The following is a 19,791-nucleotide window of genomic DNA, read 5'->3' as shown; positions in this document are numbered from 1 at the left end:
ACACCTTTAGAGAGAAGGTAGTTTTAGTATTCTGAGAATTCCAGAAATGATGTGTGTGCATGTGTAGATATGCACATAGACACATGATTTTCCAATGCTGTCCTTTTATGACCTATCTAATCAACTCCCACTCATAGTGACCCTATGAACAATGGATCTGAACCCTTCCCTATGCTGTGCCACCTCAACATTTCCAACATGTTTGAGCTCATTGTTATAGTCACTGTGTCAATCCATCTTGATGAGGATCCTCTCTGACTGTTATCCTTTCACCTTTCTAAGAACGGTATCTTTCTCTAAGGACTGGCTCCTAATGACATATCCACAGAATATGAGACTAAGTATCACCATACTTGCCTCCCAAGGTGTCCTGGTTTCACTTTCTCCAAAACAGATCTGTTTGTTCTCCTGAAAGTTCATGGGATACTCAGTACTCTATACTAAAATAATCTGTTAAAGGTATTGACTATGAAAAAGAAAATCATGAAAATGAATATTATGGACTGTTATTGTTGTTATGTGCCATTGAGTCAACTAGAACTCATCATGACCTTATGAACAATAACTCTGGACCCTGCACTATCTTATGCTAATATCACTGTTTTGGACACAATTGCACCCATTGTCACAGTCACTTTGTCAATCTATTTCAACCAGGGTCTTCCTGTCCTGCGCTGACCTGATGTTCTTCTCTGAGGACTGATCCCTTCTGGCACCATGAACAAATTATGTGAGACAGAGTTCTGGAATTCTTGCCTCCAAAGAGAAACTTGGTTTCACCCCCTCCAAGACAAAATTGTTTGTTCCCTTGACAGTTTATGGTATGTTTAGTGCTCTTCTCCAGCTCTATAACTCAAAGGCATCAATTCTTCTTCTGTCATCCTTAGTCATTATCCAAGTTTCAGATTCATAGCAAGCAATTGCAAAGATCATGGTCTGTATCAGGCACACCTTAATTTTTAGACTGATGTCATTGCACTTTAGCACTCTGAAGAGGTCCTTGACAGCAGACTTCCCTAAAGCAACTAGGTTGGTTTTTTGTTTTTGTTTTTTAATTTTCTGAGTGCTAAGTGTTGATTGTGGATCTGAGCAAGATGAAATTGTTAACAACTTCAGTCTCTTCTCCATTTATCGGGATGCTGCCAATTGGCCTGATGGTGAGAATCTTTTTTCTTGATGTTGAAATATAATTCATACTGAGACTGCAGTCCTTGATCTTCAGCAAACACTTGTATAGCTATTTAAATCCAAATGTTAAACCCATAAATTTCAGGTTAATTCTGATCCATAGTGGCACTATTAGGGAAAATAACTGTCCATATGGTTTCCAAGGTTGTAAATCTTTACGGAAAAATATTGCTTCATTTTCTCCCATAGACTGGCTGCTAGGTTCGAACAGTTGAACTTCCAGTAAATAGCCAAGCACTTAAATAAGACATCAACATGACTCGTTGAAATTGGTATATTAGATGATACCAAAATAACTTGCCTCTTTACTGAGAAGGAGTAAAAAAATAATCTTGATTTTCAAATAAGCAGTTAAGTGAACAGGTATTTTTGTTGGTTTTCCATCAGGACAAGACTATTTCTCTTTCTTTAACAGCATGTCAAAGATGAAACAGGAGCTCTGTGAGAGTTGAACCTGCTAGGGAATACCTTCAGTGATATACTTAAAAGGCATAATTTACAGGAAAGATTCTTTATATAAGTAGTGCTCATTAATTCTCACTCTATAAAATGAAACTACTTTGTGGTTTTAAGTACTAGAGACATAAAGAAGTTTGAGAAAGATACATTTTTTATCATAATAAATTTGGATCAAATATAAAAGTTCATAACAAGTTTTAACTTAGGATTTCAGTTCTGCTATGAGTAACAATGTTCAGTAAAATTAATTACAGAAGCTGGGCAAAACATGAGTTTGATGACACAATAACAAATAAGGTAGTGAGAAGCAACAGAGGAACAATTTTGGAGGGGAGAAGAAATCAGAAGAGAACAATGGGGTTTGTGATCAGTTTTTTTAGATTGAGTATTTGGATGCTTACTTAAAGGTCAGTGGTTCATATCCACCCTTAAATCTGCTGAATAAAAAGAATGCAGTCTGTTCCCATAAAGATTACTGCTGTTGTGCCATCGAGTCAAAACTGACCAATAGCTGACCCTCCAGTGAGTTTTCAGAGGCAGTAAAACACATGGGAAGAGACTGCTCATCTTTCTCCAGGAGGAAAACTGGTGAATTCAAACCTCGTAAGCTGGCAATGTAACTTCTTATCACTGAACTACTAAAGCTCCCTTCCCTAAAGGTTAAGGCCTTAAAAAGCATATGAGGTCAATTCTGTTCTTTCTTACATGGTCAGCATGAGTTGGAATCAGCTTAAGAGCAACAGATTTTATTTTGGTTTCAGAACCAACAAGTGATTCTTAAAATAATAGTTAAGATGCTAAAAATTTGACCATGCTTTGACAGAGTCAAGTGAGGGAGACAAAATAAGAGGGAAAAGTCACCGAGGAAAGTGAAGACCTTAGATTTATACCCTAAATGTATACTTTAGAAAGTATATTAAGGGGCGGGGAAAAAAGACAAGACCAGAATCTCCTCTCAGTTCTTAAACAGATTAAGGTAAATTGGGATTTTGGGTAAGAAGAAAGGAGCTGGACAAAAGCAGTATTTTTAAAACCCTTAGGTAATGCCACAATTTCCCCATGCTATGTCTGGGAGTAAAACTGGCTCATTTTAAAGCTTACAAGTAGAATAAATCATGCCACTGAGATTCAAAAAAGAAAAAGAAATAGAATCACAAAATATATAAAGATTGTAGTTATCAGGCATGGAGTGTGAAATAATTCTTACTGGGATATTTAAAGAATTATGATAGATACCAGGTAGAGATCTAGAAAATATAAAGAAGAAAAAAGAGAAGGCAGTAAAGAAAAGAAAAAAGGAAAGAAATTTCAAAAAGCAAAAATTATGAAAATTTTAAAACAATATAATGGACAAAATAGGGGAAGAAAAGCGACATAATTTATCAACTGAATATAAGTCAACATAAAAAGATCCTGAAAGAATATCATGAAATTATGGAAAGAATTTTACACCTACACACACACTAAAGCAACATTGCATGTGGAAAGAAAGATGATAGATAGATAGATAGATAGATAGATAGATAGATAGATAGATGATAGATAGATAGATAGATAGATAGATAGATAGATAGATAGATGATAGATAAGAGAGAGAGAGAGAGAAATGTATATGGTTGAGGTTGTTAACAATTACATCTTGCTCGGCTTCACAATCAACACTCTTAGTACCAACAGTCAGAAATCAAAAGATGAATTGTATTTGGAAAATCTGCTGTCAGGGATCTCTCCGGAGTGCTGAAAAGCAACGATGTCAGTCTAGAGACTAAGGTGCACCTAATCCAGGCCAGGGTCTTCACAATTACTTTCTATTCATCAGAGAGCTGGACAATGTCTAAGGATCATAGAGGATGAATCAATGCCTTTGAATTGTGGTGCTGGAAAAGAGTATTGAACATACCATGGACCACCAAGAAAATAAATAGGTCTGTCTCTGAGAGGGTAAAACCAAGTTTTTTCCTTGGAGGCTAGGCTTTTGAAGATTTGTTTCACATAATTTGGGAACATGGCCAGGAGAGACTGATCCTTGGAGAAGGATATCATGCATGGAAGGGTGGAGGGACAGCACAGGAGAGTAAACCCCAAGATGAGATGGATTGATACAGTGACTGGGACAATGGGGGTTGGTGTGTCAGAATTAGTGAGACTGGCTCAGGACAGGGCAGGGTTCAGAGCTGATGTACACAGGGTAGCTATAGATCACATGCAACTCAACAGCACATAACAACAATATTAAGCAATGTTATTAACTTTAAGTATTATTGATATTTTGATTCACTAATTAATTATTTGGTCACAGGTCCAAAGGCCCAGAGGCTGGGCCTATTCAGCCATTCAAGGCTCCTTCAGCAAGGTGGAGTCAACATCAAAAGGCCATTGAAGGAGAGGAGGGCCATTGTAGAGGGAGGGTTCTTTTGCCAAGGTGGGACTGACACTTGCCTCAAAGGGCCATAAAGAATTTACATTCTGGGCTTTAGAGAGCTGAGGATTGTCATTGGCCACTTTGAATCAGTCATATGATCTGCTATTCCAGGAATGAAAAAGTAAGAAAGAATGGGGCTGCATTCAGAGTCAGCGTCTACTTCAAGATCCATCCTGAAGTATAATGCTATAAGCAATAGATTACTATCCTTACACATATAAGGAAGATCTGTTAAAATGCATCAAAAACTAAAGCAAAAGGTGAAGAAGTTGAAGGTTTCTATCAACATTTGCAGACTGAAATAAAACATGCAGTCAAGATTCATTAATAATAATTGTTGATGGAAATGTAAGAGTTAGAAACAATGTAGTAGTTCTGGCAGTCATAAACTATGGACTGGGAGACGGAAATGAGGTGAGAGATCTAACGGTTGGATTTTGTATAATTGATCCACTCATTTTAAGTATCTTTTTAAAAAAACAAACAGTGACAATACACATGGACCTCACCTCATGGGCTATACAAGAATCGGAATGATTACATTTGTAGAAGGAATTGGTGGAGAATCTCATTATCAGTAGTTAAAACCATGCTAGGTGTTGACTGTGGAACAGACCATCAACTATTCATGTATAAGTTCAAATAAAAGCTAAAGAAAATGAAGACAAATCCATGAGAATCAAAATACGACCTAGCGTCTATCTCGCCTTAATTTAAAAATAATCTCAAGAATAAGAAAAGGGAACTCTCCTGGCAAGCTGAAAGAACTGAAAAACAAATCCTCAAGTTGCAATACTAAAGGATGTTATGTCTTCTTGTTAAGTGCCGTTGAATCATAGACGATTCATAGTGACCCTATGAATGAAAGACCTAAGCACTGTTCATAGACTTTCCAGAATCCAGCCATTTTGAAAGTGGATGCCATTCCTGCTTCCAAGCTTGTTTTAATCAGGAAGCTCCACCAAACATTGTCCACCATGGGTAACCATTATCACATTTGACACATCAGTGTCACGGTGTTTAGCATCACTGCAACCATGAGTTACCTCTGTACAGCAATGCACAGACCAGAGCTATACCACTTAGAAGAATGTTATAGGCATGATTTTAAATGGTCCAGGAAGCATCAAAAGATGGAAGGAATACACAACAGTTATTATATTAAAAGAAATGGCTGGCACAAAATCATTTCCGGAAATAGCATATGTCCAAGAATCATTGATAAAAAAGAAAGAAGTTCAAGTTTCACTGAAGGTACGGCAAGAAAATGCCATAGGTGCTGTCAAATTTATTATGGCCCATAGCAACCTTATGAACAATATCTGAACCCTGTCCTAACCTATGCCATCCTTATCACCTCTGACATAGTCAAACCCATTACTGCAGTCACTGTATCAGTCCATCTAGTTGAGTCTTCCTCTTTTTCACCAACTCAACACCTTTCCAAGTAAAATATCCTTCTGCATGGAATAGCCTCTCTTAACTGCATGTTCAAATTATGTATTATGAAGCTTTTTTATTTTTGCCTCCAAGGAGCACTCTAGCTGTACCTTCTCCAAGTATATAAGTTTGTCTTTTGACAGTCCATGGAAAATTAATAACTCTTCTCCAACACTACATAGCAAAGAGCGCCCAGGAATTGATGGAATATAAATTGACATATTCCATAAACAAATGCAGCCCTGGCCATGCTCACCAAGCTGAATAAAGCAAAATGGAATACAGCTCCATGGCCAACTGACCAGCAAGTAACCATATATTTATTCTCATTTTCAAAAAAGGTGATCCAACAGAATGCAGACATTATAAAATAATACCATTAATATACAACACAACCAAAATCTTTCTGAAGGTTATTCAGAAATGGCTAGTGAAGTACATTGACACACAGTTTCCAGAAATTCAAGCAAGATTGAAAAGAGGCTTTGGCATCAGGAATATCGTTGCTTATATCAGACGGATCATGGCAGAAAGCAGAAAATACTATAAAATACTATAAAAATGTCTATGGCTAATGTTGATTAGTATGGGAAAAACATTAAATTGTGCTCATATGAAATCATGTTGCAAGGAGGGACCTGATGCATACATAGCAAGACCACGGCCTGTATGAGGCACACCTTAGTCTCTAGACTGACATCATTGCTCTTTAGCACTTTGAAGAGGTCTCTGACAGAAGGCTTTTCCAGTACAATTTGCCTTTTGATATCCTGACTACAGGTGCTAAGAGTATTAATTGTGGCGCTGAGCAAACTGTCATTGACAACAACCTTAATCTCTTGTCAATCTATCATGGTGCTGCCAATTGGCCCAGTGGTGAAAATCATTGTCTTCTTGATGTTGACCTTCAAACCATATTGAAGACTACAGTCCTTAACCTTCTGCAGCAAGTGCTTCAGGTTTCAGTACTCAGTTTCAACAAGCAAAATTGTTGTTGTTATATAATAGAATCTATTTTTTATAATATGCTATTATTGTTGTTATGTGCCATCAAATAGCCTGCGACTCAATAGCTCTGAAGCCTGCCCTGTCCTGAGCCAGTCTTACTGACTCTGAAACACCTACCCTCCTTGCCATAATTACTGTATCAATCCACCTCATCTAGGGTCTTCCTCTCCTGCACTGTCCCTCCACCCTTTCAAGCATTTTGTCCTTCTCCAAGGATTGATTCCTCCTGACCACATGCTCCGAGTATGTGAGACAGAGATTCACCTATTATTATAATTACAATAATAAAATTACATTAGTCAAAATTTTGAGACAAAAAGAAAGTCTCACTTGACCTCTTGTTACAGGATAAAATAGCTTGATTTTAACAACTATACAATTTGCTTTTCTTTTCTACTGTGTTTTAACTCCATAAGAGTTGAGACAAAAATACATTTTGCTCACAATTACAACTCAAAATATATAACACAGTATCTAGCATGATGTATTTGAATTAATGATTGCATAAACAGTTCACTAAATGAAGATCTATCCATTTTCTCTCTTTCTTTTTTATTCACTCCCAGCTTTGCTCCTTGTTTGCTAATTATAAGGATATAATTATTAGAAATAGTCTGGATGTGCCAATATATTCTTTTCCCTTTTTTCCCTAGTTAATTTTTTAAAATTTTATATTGGTTTGTATATAAAGTTTGTATACATTGTGTTTCATACTATTCTTCATTCACATTGTATTTCATACAGTCATTCTCATGCATTATGTATCATAAAATTATTCACTGTTGGACCTTGTCCATCATTTGTCTTCTCAGGTCTCTGCCGGATCCTTCCTGTTTCCTTCACCCCCTCCTTCCAATCATCAAACTGTTCAACACTGTAGTTTCACCCCTACCATCCTCCCCTCTACGTTCCCACCTTTTACCCACTTGGGTCCCCACACATGTTTTATTAGATATCCTTCTATTTTTATAATAATAATGATCTTATGCAGCATTTGTCCTTATGAGACTGAGTCATTTCACTCTTTTTAATGCTTTTCAGTCTTTTTTTTTAATTGTTGCTAGTGAATGATACATAGTATTTCATTGTGTGAACATACAACTTCTTAATCCATTCAGTTGTGGTTGAACATTTGGTCTGTTTCCATGTTCTTGTGATGGTGAATAACGTGGCTATGAATGTTTGTGTAAAGATCTCCATTTGTGTCTGAGTTCTAATTTCCTTGGAGTGAAATAGCTGAGTCATATGGAGTTTCTATGTCCAACTTCTTGAGGAAACGCCAAACTGTCTTTCAGAGTTGTTGTACCATTTTACAATCTCACCAACAGTGTATAAGGGTTCCCAGTTTTCCACATCCTCTTGAACATATTTATTGCTTGCTGCCCTTCTAAACTTTGTCATTGCTACTGGGGTGAGATGATATTTCATTGCGGTTTTGAATTGCATCTCTCTAATTGCCAGTGATTTTGAGCATTTCTTCATGTGTCTTTTGGCCATCTGAATGTCTTCCTCTGTGAAAAGTTATTCCATGTCTTTTGCCCATTTTATAACTAGGTAATCAGCCCTTTCTTCTGGAGGCCGAGAGTATTCTGTAAATTTTTGTTATGGACCTTTGCCTGAGATGGTTTTGCCAAATGTATTTTCCTAGCTGGTAAGTTTTCTTTTCACCATGTTGAAAACAGTTTTTGATGAGCACAGAGATTTAATCTTTAGAAAGTCCCATTCATCCATTTTAGCAAGGATCTTTCTGGTATTGAAATGTAATCCATACTGAAGTCCATAGTCTTTGATCTTCTTCAGTAAGTACTTTAAGTCATCTTCACTTTCTGTAAGTAAGGTTGTGTCATCTACATAACACATGCTGTTGATAAATCTTGCTTCAGTCTTGATATCACAGACTCTCAAAATCGTTTGCTCAACACAAAAACTGGATAGCTTTAAATAAAGGACACAACTCTGAAACACATCTTCTTTGATTTTAAACCATGCACTGTTCCCTTTTCCTGTTCAGACAACTTCTTCTTAGTCTATGTATAGGTTTTACATGAGCACAATTAAGTGTTTCAGGACTCCTGTAATTCTTAATGTTATCCATAATATGTTATGATCCACATAGCCAAAAGCATTAGTATAATCCATAAAATGCAAATAAATATCTTTCTGGCATTCTCTGATTTCAACCAACATCCAACTGACATCAACAGTGATATATCTTGCATGAGTGCCTCTTCTCAAACCAGCTTGAATTTTTGAAAGTTTTCTTTCAATGTACATTTTTAGCCACTTTTTAATATTCTTCAGCAAAATTTTAATTACATGTGATATTAATTAGGTTGTTTGATAATTCCCATACTCTGTTAAATCATCTTTTTTTTTGGAATGAAGACATAAATGAATCTTTCCCAGTCAAAATAATACTATAATTTTTTACACCACCTATGAACTACAAAACAAGAATAAGTATGTAATACAGTATTGAAAGAGTTACAAATAATGATGAGATAAAATGTGTTTAGTGTAAAAATTTGTATACTTTTACTACTTGGTCTATTTGTCCTACTTTCAAGTAAATCTTCACTAATATCTTTAAATACATCATGTTGTTGTTGTTATGTGCCGTCGAGTCATTTTCGACTCATAGCGACCCTATGCACAACAGCCCTAAACCCTGCTCTATCCTGCTCCAACCGCACTGCCTCTGACACACCCATCCCGATTACCCCAGTCACCGAATCAATCCATCTCATAGAGGGTCTTCCCCTCCTGCGCTGTCCCTCCACCCTCCCAAGCATGATGTCCCTCTCCAAGGACCCGTCCCTCCTGGCAACATGTCCAAATAATACCATTTTAATGTTTAAATATATTTCCACTCACCAATAAATAAATGAAAAGCTAAAGTACAGATTTGTCCTGGAAAGGGTTAAACCGGGTGGCTCCTTGGAGGCAAGGATTCTGAGGCTCCATCTAACATACTTTGGACATGTTGTGAGGAGAGACCGGTCCTTAGAGAGGGACGTCATGCTTGGGAGGGTGGAGGGACAGCGCAGGAGAGGAAGGCCCTCTATGAGGTGGATTGATTCAGTGACTGGTATAATTGGGATGGGAGTGTCGGAGACAGTGCGATTGGCACAGGACAGAGAGGAGTTTAGGGCTGTTGTACATAGGGTCGCTATGAGTAGCAAGCGACTCGACGGCGCATAACAACAACAACAACAAAGTGAAGTTCACCAGAAACACTTTGAATAATGGTGATTTAGATTATTTTTCCTCTCTCAGCCTCTCTTAATCGCTTTCTTTTAAATGTGATTGTCTAACTATTTTTGAGAGCTCTTGTGGCCTAATGATAAGGAGTTGTGCTGCCAACTCAAGGGCATGTTTGAATTTGTCAATTATTCATGGTGGGCTATCTCTTCCCATGCAGTTTACTGCTTCTAAAAACTCACTGGAGGGTCTGCTTCTAAAAACTCACTGGAGGGTCAGCTATGAGTCCCTTTTTACTCGAGAGTACACAACAATAACAATAAAATACTATTTTGGTTGTTGTTATTATTGTCTTTTTTTCCACTTTAGGAGGCATTGGTGTTGTTGTTAAGTGCCAACGAATTGTAGACCACTCATAGCGACCCTATGAAAGAAAGACTTAAACACTTGTATAACTTTCTTCATTTCTCCAAGTTCATAGGGTTTCCAGAGGAAAGGTATTTCAGAAGTGGATGCCACTCCTGCTTCCAAGTTTGTTTTAATCGGGGAGCTCCACCAAACACCATCCACCATAGGCAACCATTATTGTATTTGACACATCAGTGTCACAGTGTTCAGCATCACAGAAACCACAAGTTACCAGCATACTGCAAATGGACAATCAGTGCTATACCAATTAGAAGAATGTTTGACCAAAAACAATTAAAACCAGGTCTGAGGACCACAGATTAAAATCACCCATCTTTGGCTTGGTAGCATCACTTTCTGTACACTAGACCCCCTGAGTTCTCTCTATGTTGTTGTTGTTGTTGTTGTTTTTAAGTGCTGTTGAGTTGTAGACGACTCATAGCGACATTACTATTAAAAATACTAGAACAGTTTCCCAATTGTACCTGGGTATTTCTTCAAAAAATGTGTTAAAAGTGTTTTTACAGTTACTACTTGATAATAATACTGTTTATATTAAAGCTTCATTTTAAATAATGATTGTTGTTGTTGTTGTTATGTGCCATCGAGTTGCTTGCGACTCATAGCGACCCTATGTACAATAGCCCTAAACCCTGCTCTATCCTGTGCCAATCTCACTGCCTCTGACACACCCATCCCGATTACCCCAGTCACTGAATCAATCCACCTCATAGAGGGTCTTCCCCTCCTGCGCTGTCCCTCCACTCTGCCCAGCATGAAGACAAAACTTAACACTAGCTCATGGAAATCCACTGGATTTCCAAGGCTGTAATCTTTATAGGAGATTACTTGATCATTTTACCATGAAACAGCTAGCTTAAGTAGCTCAACATGTAACATACTACATGATCAGGGAATCTTAAATACAAACTAAGAAGTATAATAAACATGAGGGGGGAAGCCACTAGAGAGATTTCAGGTAACATAGCTCCTTTAGGAGATTAGACTTCACAAATGTATGTCATTTACAGTATCAAACTCCTGCTGTCCAATCACTTAGTTCTGCTGTCTTATGCATACTGTTTTTGTTTTTATGTTCCATCAAGTCATTTGTGACTCACAGCAACCCTATGTATTCCATAGCTCTGATTCCAGCTCTATCCTGAGCCAGCCTTATTGTCTCTGACACACCTACCCCATTACCCTGGTCACTGAGTCAATCCATCTCATTGAGGATTTTACTCTCTTGTGCTGTTCCTCCACCCTCCCAAGGATAATGTCCCTCTCCAAGGACTGGTCCCTCCTTGCAACATGTCCAAAGTATATCAGACAGAGCTTCAGAATCTTTGCCTCCATGAGAAGCCTGGTTTCACCCTCTCCATGATGAACATTTTTGTTTTCTTAGCAGTCAATGGTATCTTCGATACTCTTCTTCAGCTCCACAGCTCAAAGGCATCAATTCTCCTTCTATCATCCCTAGTCATTGTCCAGCTTTTTGATAGATGATTTTGAAGCACGTAATTGTGAAGTCACACACCTTATTCTTTAGACTGACATTATTGCTCTTCAGTATTCTGGAGATGTCCCTGACAGAAGACTTTCCCAATACAATTTGCCTTTTGATTTCCTGGCTTCTGGTACCAAGAATGTTGATTGTGGCACCAAGAAAACGAAAGCTGTTAACAATCTCAATCTCTTCATCATCCATCACGATGCTGCCAATCAGCCCAGTGCCAAGAATCTTTGTTTTCTTGATGTTGAGCTTCAATCCATAGTTAAGGCTGCAGTTCTTGACCTTCTGCAAAGAGTTTCTAAAACTTCAAAACGGCAATCCAAAATCTATAGAATAATACCCCAAATAATCAATGTGTAATTATTTGTTTTATATTTGTGTATGATTACTTTAATTCATATAATTCATTTTATAATTCATATAGTTCACTTTAAGTACCTTGATTTCTGGACATGCTTTCATAACTGAGCACATTAATTCTGTGCAAGTCAACATTGCAAATGGCCTTTAGGTGTCTGCACCGAAGAGTCTGAATACATGACACAAATAAAGAAAATGTAATAGGCAACTTTGGGCAGTTACACTTTGTTGTTGTTGTTATGTGCCATCAAGTGACTTGTGACTCATAGCGACCCTATGTACAAGAACCCTAAACGCCGTAGTCTAAGTGTACTCTATTGTACATAGGGTTTCACTTTAGACTTGTATTATTTAAAAAGTATTTTTAGGGAAAGGTGAGGGGAGGGAGTGAGGAAAATGTGCAACAATGAATTAAAAAAAGAGTAAAAAAAATGATTTCTGGTGTGTTAACACATTTCTAGTTCATTTATAAGCCCATAAAATTTAATAATCATTGTAAATTAGAGTATCTATTTAGGAATATCACTTTCACTTAACAAATTTATCTATGCAGCTACATAATATTTATATAATAAAGAGTATGTCCAAATTATTCTTTCATATATATATATATATATATATATATAAAATATAAATAATTCCTTTGGCATTCATTTTAGTTTGAACATTTTTATCTCTTGTCTGAAGGTTCCCTCCAACCTACTCACTTCTCGTACACATACATGAACACAATGCTCTTGGCATGATCTGTTTAAACACATATCAACTCACATCTCTCCCCTGGTTTCAAGTCCACTGTACTGTTTCATTTTTTACCTAACTTTTGTTATCTAATGTTCGATATGTTTATCATAGCAGTGGAACCTGATTAATAGAATAGATCAGAGCATACAGTCTATTCAGCCAAATACTTTTGAGATTCCTATTTATCTTAAATAGGTAAGCAAAATTTTTAATCTATAATTTATGCTTTCTTGAGTTATTTAAAACACAGTTTTGGGTGTTTCCACTTCACAGAGCAATATGCCATGGCAAGCTAATCTTACAGTTTTAAAAAATTCTTGGTAAACTGCCTCTACATGCCATTAAAGATACCCAGAAGAGAGGCTTCATAATCTATTCTCTCTATTGATTCCAGACCTATTTTGCACCTCCTTAAGAGAAAAAACCCCCTCACACCCATATAAATGGTGTTTCTAGAAAACCATTTTCAAAAAGCTTTCTAAAAAATAAGTTTTATATCATTCTTATAGCTTCTTTATGAGCATAAATACATTATATTTTCTGAAAAGTATGGCAATAAGACCTGCAAAAAATATCAGTGAGAAACAAGTGTTCTACAGAAAACAATTTCTTAAAAGCTGTGCTGTCCTCCACATTTTCAATCTTTCTTCAGCCTGTCCACATTGCTTGAAAGTCTTTCCTACTTGTTTCAACTAGAAAAACTCATTCACAATTTTAAAAGCTTAATAATTATCATAGAATAACTATATAATATATTCCCCCTTAGTGTAATTTGCTGTTAATTATTGGTAAAACAATAGTATTTACCGCTTGTAAGCATCATAAAAATATACTGTTGGCCATTTCTTTTTTATGGGCTACATGGTTTAATATCTGGCTTAAAATTTCTAATATCAATAAAATATAAAGGAGTAAGTGAAAAAAAAAAAGTTTAACCATCTACTATTTGAAACCATTCTAAGTCACCTTGCTTGGAAATAAATGTTTTATCTTCTATGTACTACAGCTATATATGCAGGCCTGCATTTATGCTAACTTTTATTACATATGGTGATCTTAGATTTACAAATCCATCTTCCCATCTTCAGAGTCAGATTATTAATTCTTTGAATGCAGAAATTATTTCTGAATTATCTATTAATTCTCAGAATTTAGAAAAGTCCAGCATGAAAATTCAGAACTTTTGGGGTATATTGATAAAACAGTTAATGATATTTCAGAAAAATTAAAAATGTAGCATCATATGCCATTTCCCTATAACTCCAGTCATGAGAAATCTACTGACAAACATAGAAACAATGACAAGGATTGATAAAAACTTAAGGTCTTTTGCTTTTCAAGGAGAGGAGCAAATGGGGGGGAGGGGGGAGGGGTTTGTGTGGGGAGAAGGGTGCAACAATGAATGAATGGAATCCCAAAATCTCTGTAGATGTTCATTGAAATGAAAAATAAACAACCTAAATTAAAAAAAAACAAAAACAAAACACAACTAGACATCCTTCTGGTGTTCTCTGCTTTCAGCCAAGATGCTTCTAACATCAGCAATTATATCTCTGATGCCACAACCAGGGATATATTTGTGAGTATTATAATTACTGTTCTAAGAAATATGTATGAATGGTTGAATAAATAACCAATACCTTTTGTTAAAAAAACAAAAACAGAAACAAAAAAAACCCTTAAGGTCTCTAGAAAAACTCGTTCAGAATGGACAAAGAAATCTTGGGGCTGAATTTGTAAAGGGAATCTGACCAGCCACGACTCTACCAACATGAACGGCCTGTGTAAATGTGCCGTGTCTCTGTTCTGGATGCTTATAATCAACTGGAAAGATCTAGCTGCACTTCAGTCAAGCTGAAGCTAAGTCCAGTTGGGACACATGTTTGCATATTTCATTATTTCTGACATAGAGGCTTCCTTTCCCTCCAAGTTCTCAGCACAGTCACATCCATTTACAAGTCAGCTAGATTGAATAAATTGGGCTGACTTTCTGCAAAAGAAGAGTCTAAAAGAAGTAGCAGATGGAAGGCACAGGACTTGCTAATCAGGAGATGTGGTGACAATGACAATCCTACCAAAAGCAAAGCATGTTCAATGCATTCCCAAACCAGAAACCAAATCCATTTTTCAAGGAAATTGAAAGGGAAATTATCAAATTTATTTGGAGAGACAAAAAACCCCAAATAAGCAAAGCACTTCTGAGAAACAAAAATGTGGTTGGAAGCATAGTACTCCCTGACCTCAAAACCTACTATGCAGCAGTAGTAACCAAAACAGCATGGTACTGGTATAATGACAGGCACATTGACCAATGGAACAGAATTGAGAACCCAGAAATAGACCCAGCTATCTATGGTCAATTGATATTTGACAAGAAAATCAAAGCTATCAAATAGGGAAATGACAATCTCTACAACAAATGGTGCTGGCAAAACTGGACTCTACCTGTAGAAAGCTGAAACAGGATCCACATCTCACACCATACACAAATATCAGCTCAAGGAGGATCAGACACTTGGGTGTAAAGCCCCAAACCATAACATTCATAAGAGACAAATTGCGATCAAGCGTAAAAGAGCTAGTCCAAGGTATAAAGAGACTGCCAAATACAACCAGAAATGCACAATCTAAAGAGGATAAAATTGATGCATAGGACCTTCTAAAGATTAAGTCACTGTGCACATCAAAACTTTTCCCAACAGGGTGAAAAGAAAACCTACAGACTGGGAACAAACATTTGGTAATACCATTTCAGACAAGAGTCTTATAACAAAAGTTTACAGAATACTCCTGGGCCTCCACAAGAAAAAGACTAGTAACCCAATTACAAAATGGGCAAAAGACATAGAAAGAATTTTCACAGATGAAGATATTGGAATGGCAAACAGACAGAAGAAGAAATGCTCCAAATGACTGGCAATAAGAGAGATACAAATAAAAACCAAAATGAGGTACCATCTCACTCCAGTAACAGAGGCAAAGTTTAGCAGGGCATTAAGTAATAAATGTTGGAGAGGATGTGAAGAAAGGAACTCTTATACATTGTTGGTGGGAGTGTAAAATGGTGCAATCATTCTGGAAGGCATTTTGGTGCTTCCTAAAAAAACTGAACATAGAAATTCCATGTGACCCAGGTATTCCACTACTTGGAATATACCCTGAGAATATGAGAACTGAAGCACAAACTGAGATTTAGACACGAATGTTCAAAGGAGCATTATTCATCATCACAAGAACATGGAAACAGCCCAAATGTCCAACTACAACGGAATGTATTGAGAAATTTTGGTACATTCACACAATGCAGCACAGAGGAGCAATAAATCTGTAAATTATTACCTAGCTTGAGAGGGACTGGAGAGCATTTTGCTGAGTGAACTCAGTCCCACAAAGATAAATATTGTATAAGATCGTTATTGTAGAAGGAATATAAGGATCCAGGAAGTGTGGGAGAGGCTGGAATCAGAGGGATGTGCATGTGCAGGGAGTGGGAGGATTAATCATTGGGTTGTACAATTTGATGGGGGGGAGAGGGAAATTGAAAGAATTTGATCGAATTTGTATTCGAGTTTTGTAAATAAACTAGTAGAAAAAGAACTAAAGAAAAAAAAATAAACTTGTCTATAACCAAGCATCATAACAAACTGTGGCTGACTCTGAGAAGAATGGGAATCCCAGAACATCTGATCGTGCTAATGCGAAACCTATACTTTTACCAGGAGGCAGTCGTCAGAACAGAGCAAGGGAACACTGCATGGTTCAAAATTGGGAAGGACGTATGCCAGGGATGCATCCTATCTCCATACCTTTTCAACCTATATGCAGAACATATTATCCGGGAGGCTGGACTCTATGAGGAGAAATGTGGGGTCAAGATTGGTGGACGATTTAGCAACAATCTACGTTATGCGGATGACACAACCCTGCTTGCTGAAACTGAAGAGGACCTGAAGCGCCTGCTACAGTGTCAAGGACTGCAGCCTACAATACGGATTGAGGCTCAATGTCAAGAAGACAAAGATTCTCACCACTGGACCAACTGGCAGCATCAGGATGGATGGTGAAGAGATTGAGATTGTACACAGCTTTAGTTTGCTTGGCTCCACAGTCAACAGTCTTGGCACCAGCAGCCAGGAAATTAAAAGGCACATTGCCATGGGAAAGTCTGCTGTTAGGGACCTCTCCAAAGTACTGAAGAGCAATGGTGTCTCTCTGGAGACTAAGGTGCGTCTGATACAGGCCATGGTCTTCGTAATCACTTGTTATGCATCAGAGAGTTGGACAATGACCAAGGAAGATAGAAGGAGAATTGATGCCTTTGAGCTGTGGTGCTGGAGAAGAGTATTGAGAATACCATGGACTGCTAGGAAAACAAACAGATTTGTCCTGGAAAGGGTTAAACCGGGTGGCTCCTTGGAGGCAAGGATTCTGAGGCTCCATCTAACATACTTTGGACATGTGAGGAGAGACAGGTCCTTAGAGAGGGACATCATGCTTGGGAGAGTGGAGGGACAGCGCAGGAGAGGAAGGCCCTCTATGAGATGGATTGTTTCAGTGACTGGTATAATTGGGATGGGAGTGTCGGAGACAGTGCGATTGGCACAGGACAGAGAGGAGTTTAGGGCTGTTGTACATAGGGTCGCTATGAGTAGCAAGCGACTCGACGGCACATAACAACAACAACAACAACATGACCAAGCATGATGAAACTGGCAAGGCCAGAATCCTTAAGACTCTCAAGTACACACATTGAACTCCTTGTAATAAAGAAATAAAATAAACAACAAAGAGTTACTATCCAGTCCAAGAAAACACTTTTTGTGTTGGTGAACTATGCTCCACACAGTTATCAATGGTTGATTTTTTTTTCAGAAGTACATAGCTCAGCCTTCCTTCTGAGGAACTTTCCATTAGTAGCTGATCACCACCCAGGAGCACCAATAACAAAGAAGCTCCTCCTGAAGCATTTGCTGCCAAATGCCCCAGACCCTATTCTCCTTGATCTCCTTGTCCACTCTATTTTCCTCTTCTCCAGCCTGACGCCATTGCTAGAACTTTTTTTGCTTTCTGTTTCCTAACTCAAGAAGCTCTGGCTGTGCTGTGATTAAGTATTAAACAAAAGGATGCTAATTTCAACTCACAGGCCACTCCACAGGACAAAAGATCTGGCAATCAGGTGTCATAATGATTTCAGCTCAGGAAATTCAGTAGGGGCATTTTACTCTGACTTATTAGATTACTATGAATTAGAATTAACTTGATGGCACACAATATCATTATTTAACTAAACAAAAACAACAAAAAAGTCACTCCAACAACACAATAAAGCACCTTATCCTTGTTGTTACTGTGTACTGTCAAGCTGGAACAAACTCATAGCTGACCCTCCAGTAGGTTTTCAGAGACAGTACATAATATGTGAGTAGACTATTCATCTTTCTCTCATGGAGCAGCTGGTGGATTTGAACCATGTGCTTTTAAGTTGGCAGCACAGCTCTTTACTACAAAACCATCAGCTTGAATACTCTGAAAAAAGCACCTTGGTACCTTCCTTTACAGCTTTTCTCTGAATAACAACTTTTTTCATGTCAATACACATACTTTCAAAGCAATATTCTATATGTTAGAAGTCCACATTTAACACACATATAGTATAGGAAAGAAAATAATTCATTAAAGCAATTAAACTACCCGCCCAGCAGCAATGAATGAATGGAAATCCAAATTCTCTGTAAATGTTCATTAAAATTATTTTAAAAAAATGCAATTAAACTAGCTTGAGTGAGGTAGAATGTAAATGCATGTAAAGAAAGTAACTCTACCTTTAAAAAGATTATGAAATATCACCTGGTTTTTATAGCACTTTGTCTAATCTCCTCAGGTGGTTCTGAGCACTTTCCACCTTAAGTTGTGACTGTCCTCACATCTCTTTTCTATCACATTCTTTCCTCTTTGTGAATATCAGAAGAGTGTCTAGATGCACTTTATTGGCTCTGCAAAGGAATTTGACTATGTGGCTCATAACAAATTATGGCTAACATTGAGGAGAATAGGAATCCCACAACACCTGATTTTACTCATGTGAAAATCTATACCTAGACCACCGGGCTGTTATGCAATAGAGTAAAGAATACTACATGGTTTAAAATTAGCAAAGATGTGCTTTATGATTATATCCTTTCTCTATACCTTTTCAATCTGTATGTTGAACAAATTATTTGAAAACCTGGACTCTATGAAAAATAATAAGGCATCAGGATTGGAGGAAGACTTATCAATAACCTGCTCCATGCAGAAGACACAACCTTGCTTGCTAAAATTGAGGAAGACTTGAAACGCTGCCGAAGATCGGAGACTCCAGCCTTCAATATGGAGTGCATCCCAGAATCAAGAAAGCAAAAATTCTTGATACATTCATGGCAATATCATGATAGATGAAGAAAAAAAATAAAATTGTCAACAACTTCTTCTTACTTAGATCCATGATCAATAAACTTGGTACCAGCAGTCAGGAGATCAGGGAACATATTGCACTGGGAATGTCTGAAGTCATGAAACTCTCCAAATTATTGAGAAGTAATGATGTCAGTTTGAGGACTAAAGTGTGCTTTATTTAGGCCATTGTCTTTTCAATCACATTCTGTGCTGCTGAGAGCTGGAAAGTGAATAAAGATCACTGGGGGAAAGAATTGATGCATTTGAGTTGTCGTGTTGGAGAAGAGTACTGAACATGTGATAAGTTGTCAAAAAAGCAAACAGATATGTCTTGGAAAAGGTGCAGCCAGAGTATTCCTTGGAGGCAATATAACTCTGTTTCACATACTTTTGGTATGTTGCTAGGAGAGGCTATTCATTGGAGAAGGACATCATGTTTGGGAAGGTGTAGGAAACGGGAAAGAGAAGACTTTTGATCAGGTGACAGACACGGTGATTGCGGCAATGGGCTCAAGTGTATTGGAGATAGTTAGGATGGCACAGTATAGGATAGGGTTCAGATCTGGTTTTCGTAAGGTCCCTATGAGTTATACTTGACTCTAGGTCACCTATA

Source organism: Elephantulus edwardii, unplaced genomic scaffold (assembly GCF_000299155.1).
Source record: "Elephantulus edwardii isolate Elephantulus edwardi_28Jun2011 unplaced genomic scaffold, EleEdw1.0 scaffold00426, whole genome shotgun sequence".
In the NCBI taxonomy this organism is placed as follows: Eukaryota; Metazoa; Chordata; class Mammalia; order Macroscelidea; family Macroscelididae; genus Elephantulus; species Elephantulus edwardii.
The sequence above is the reverse complement of the archived record's forward strand: the minus strand, read 5'-3'. Positions refer to the sequence as shown.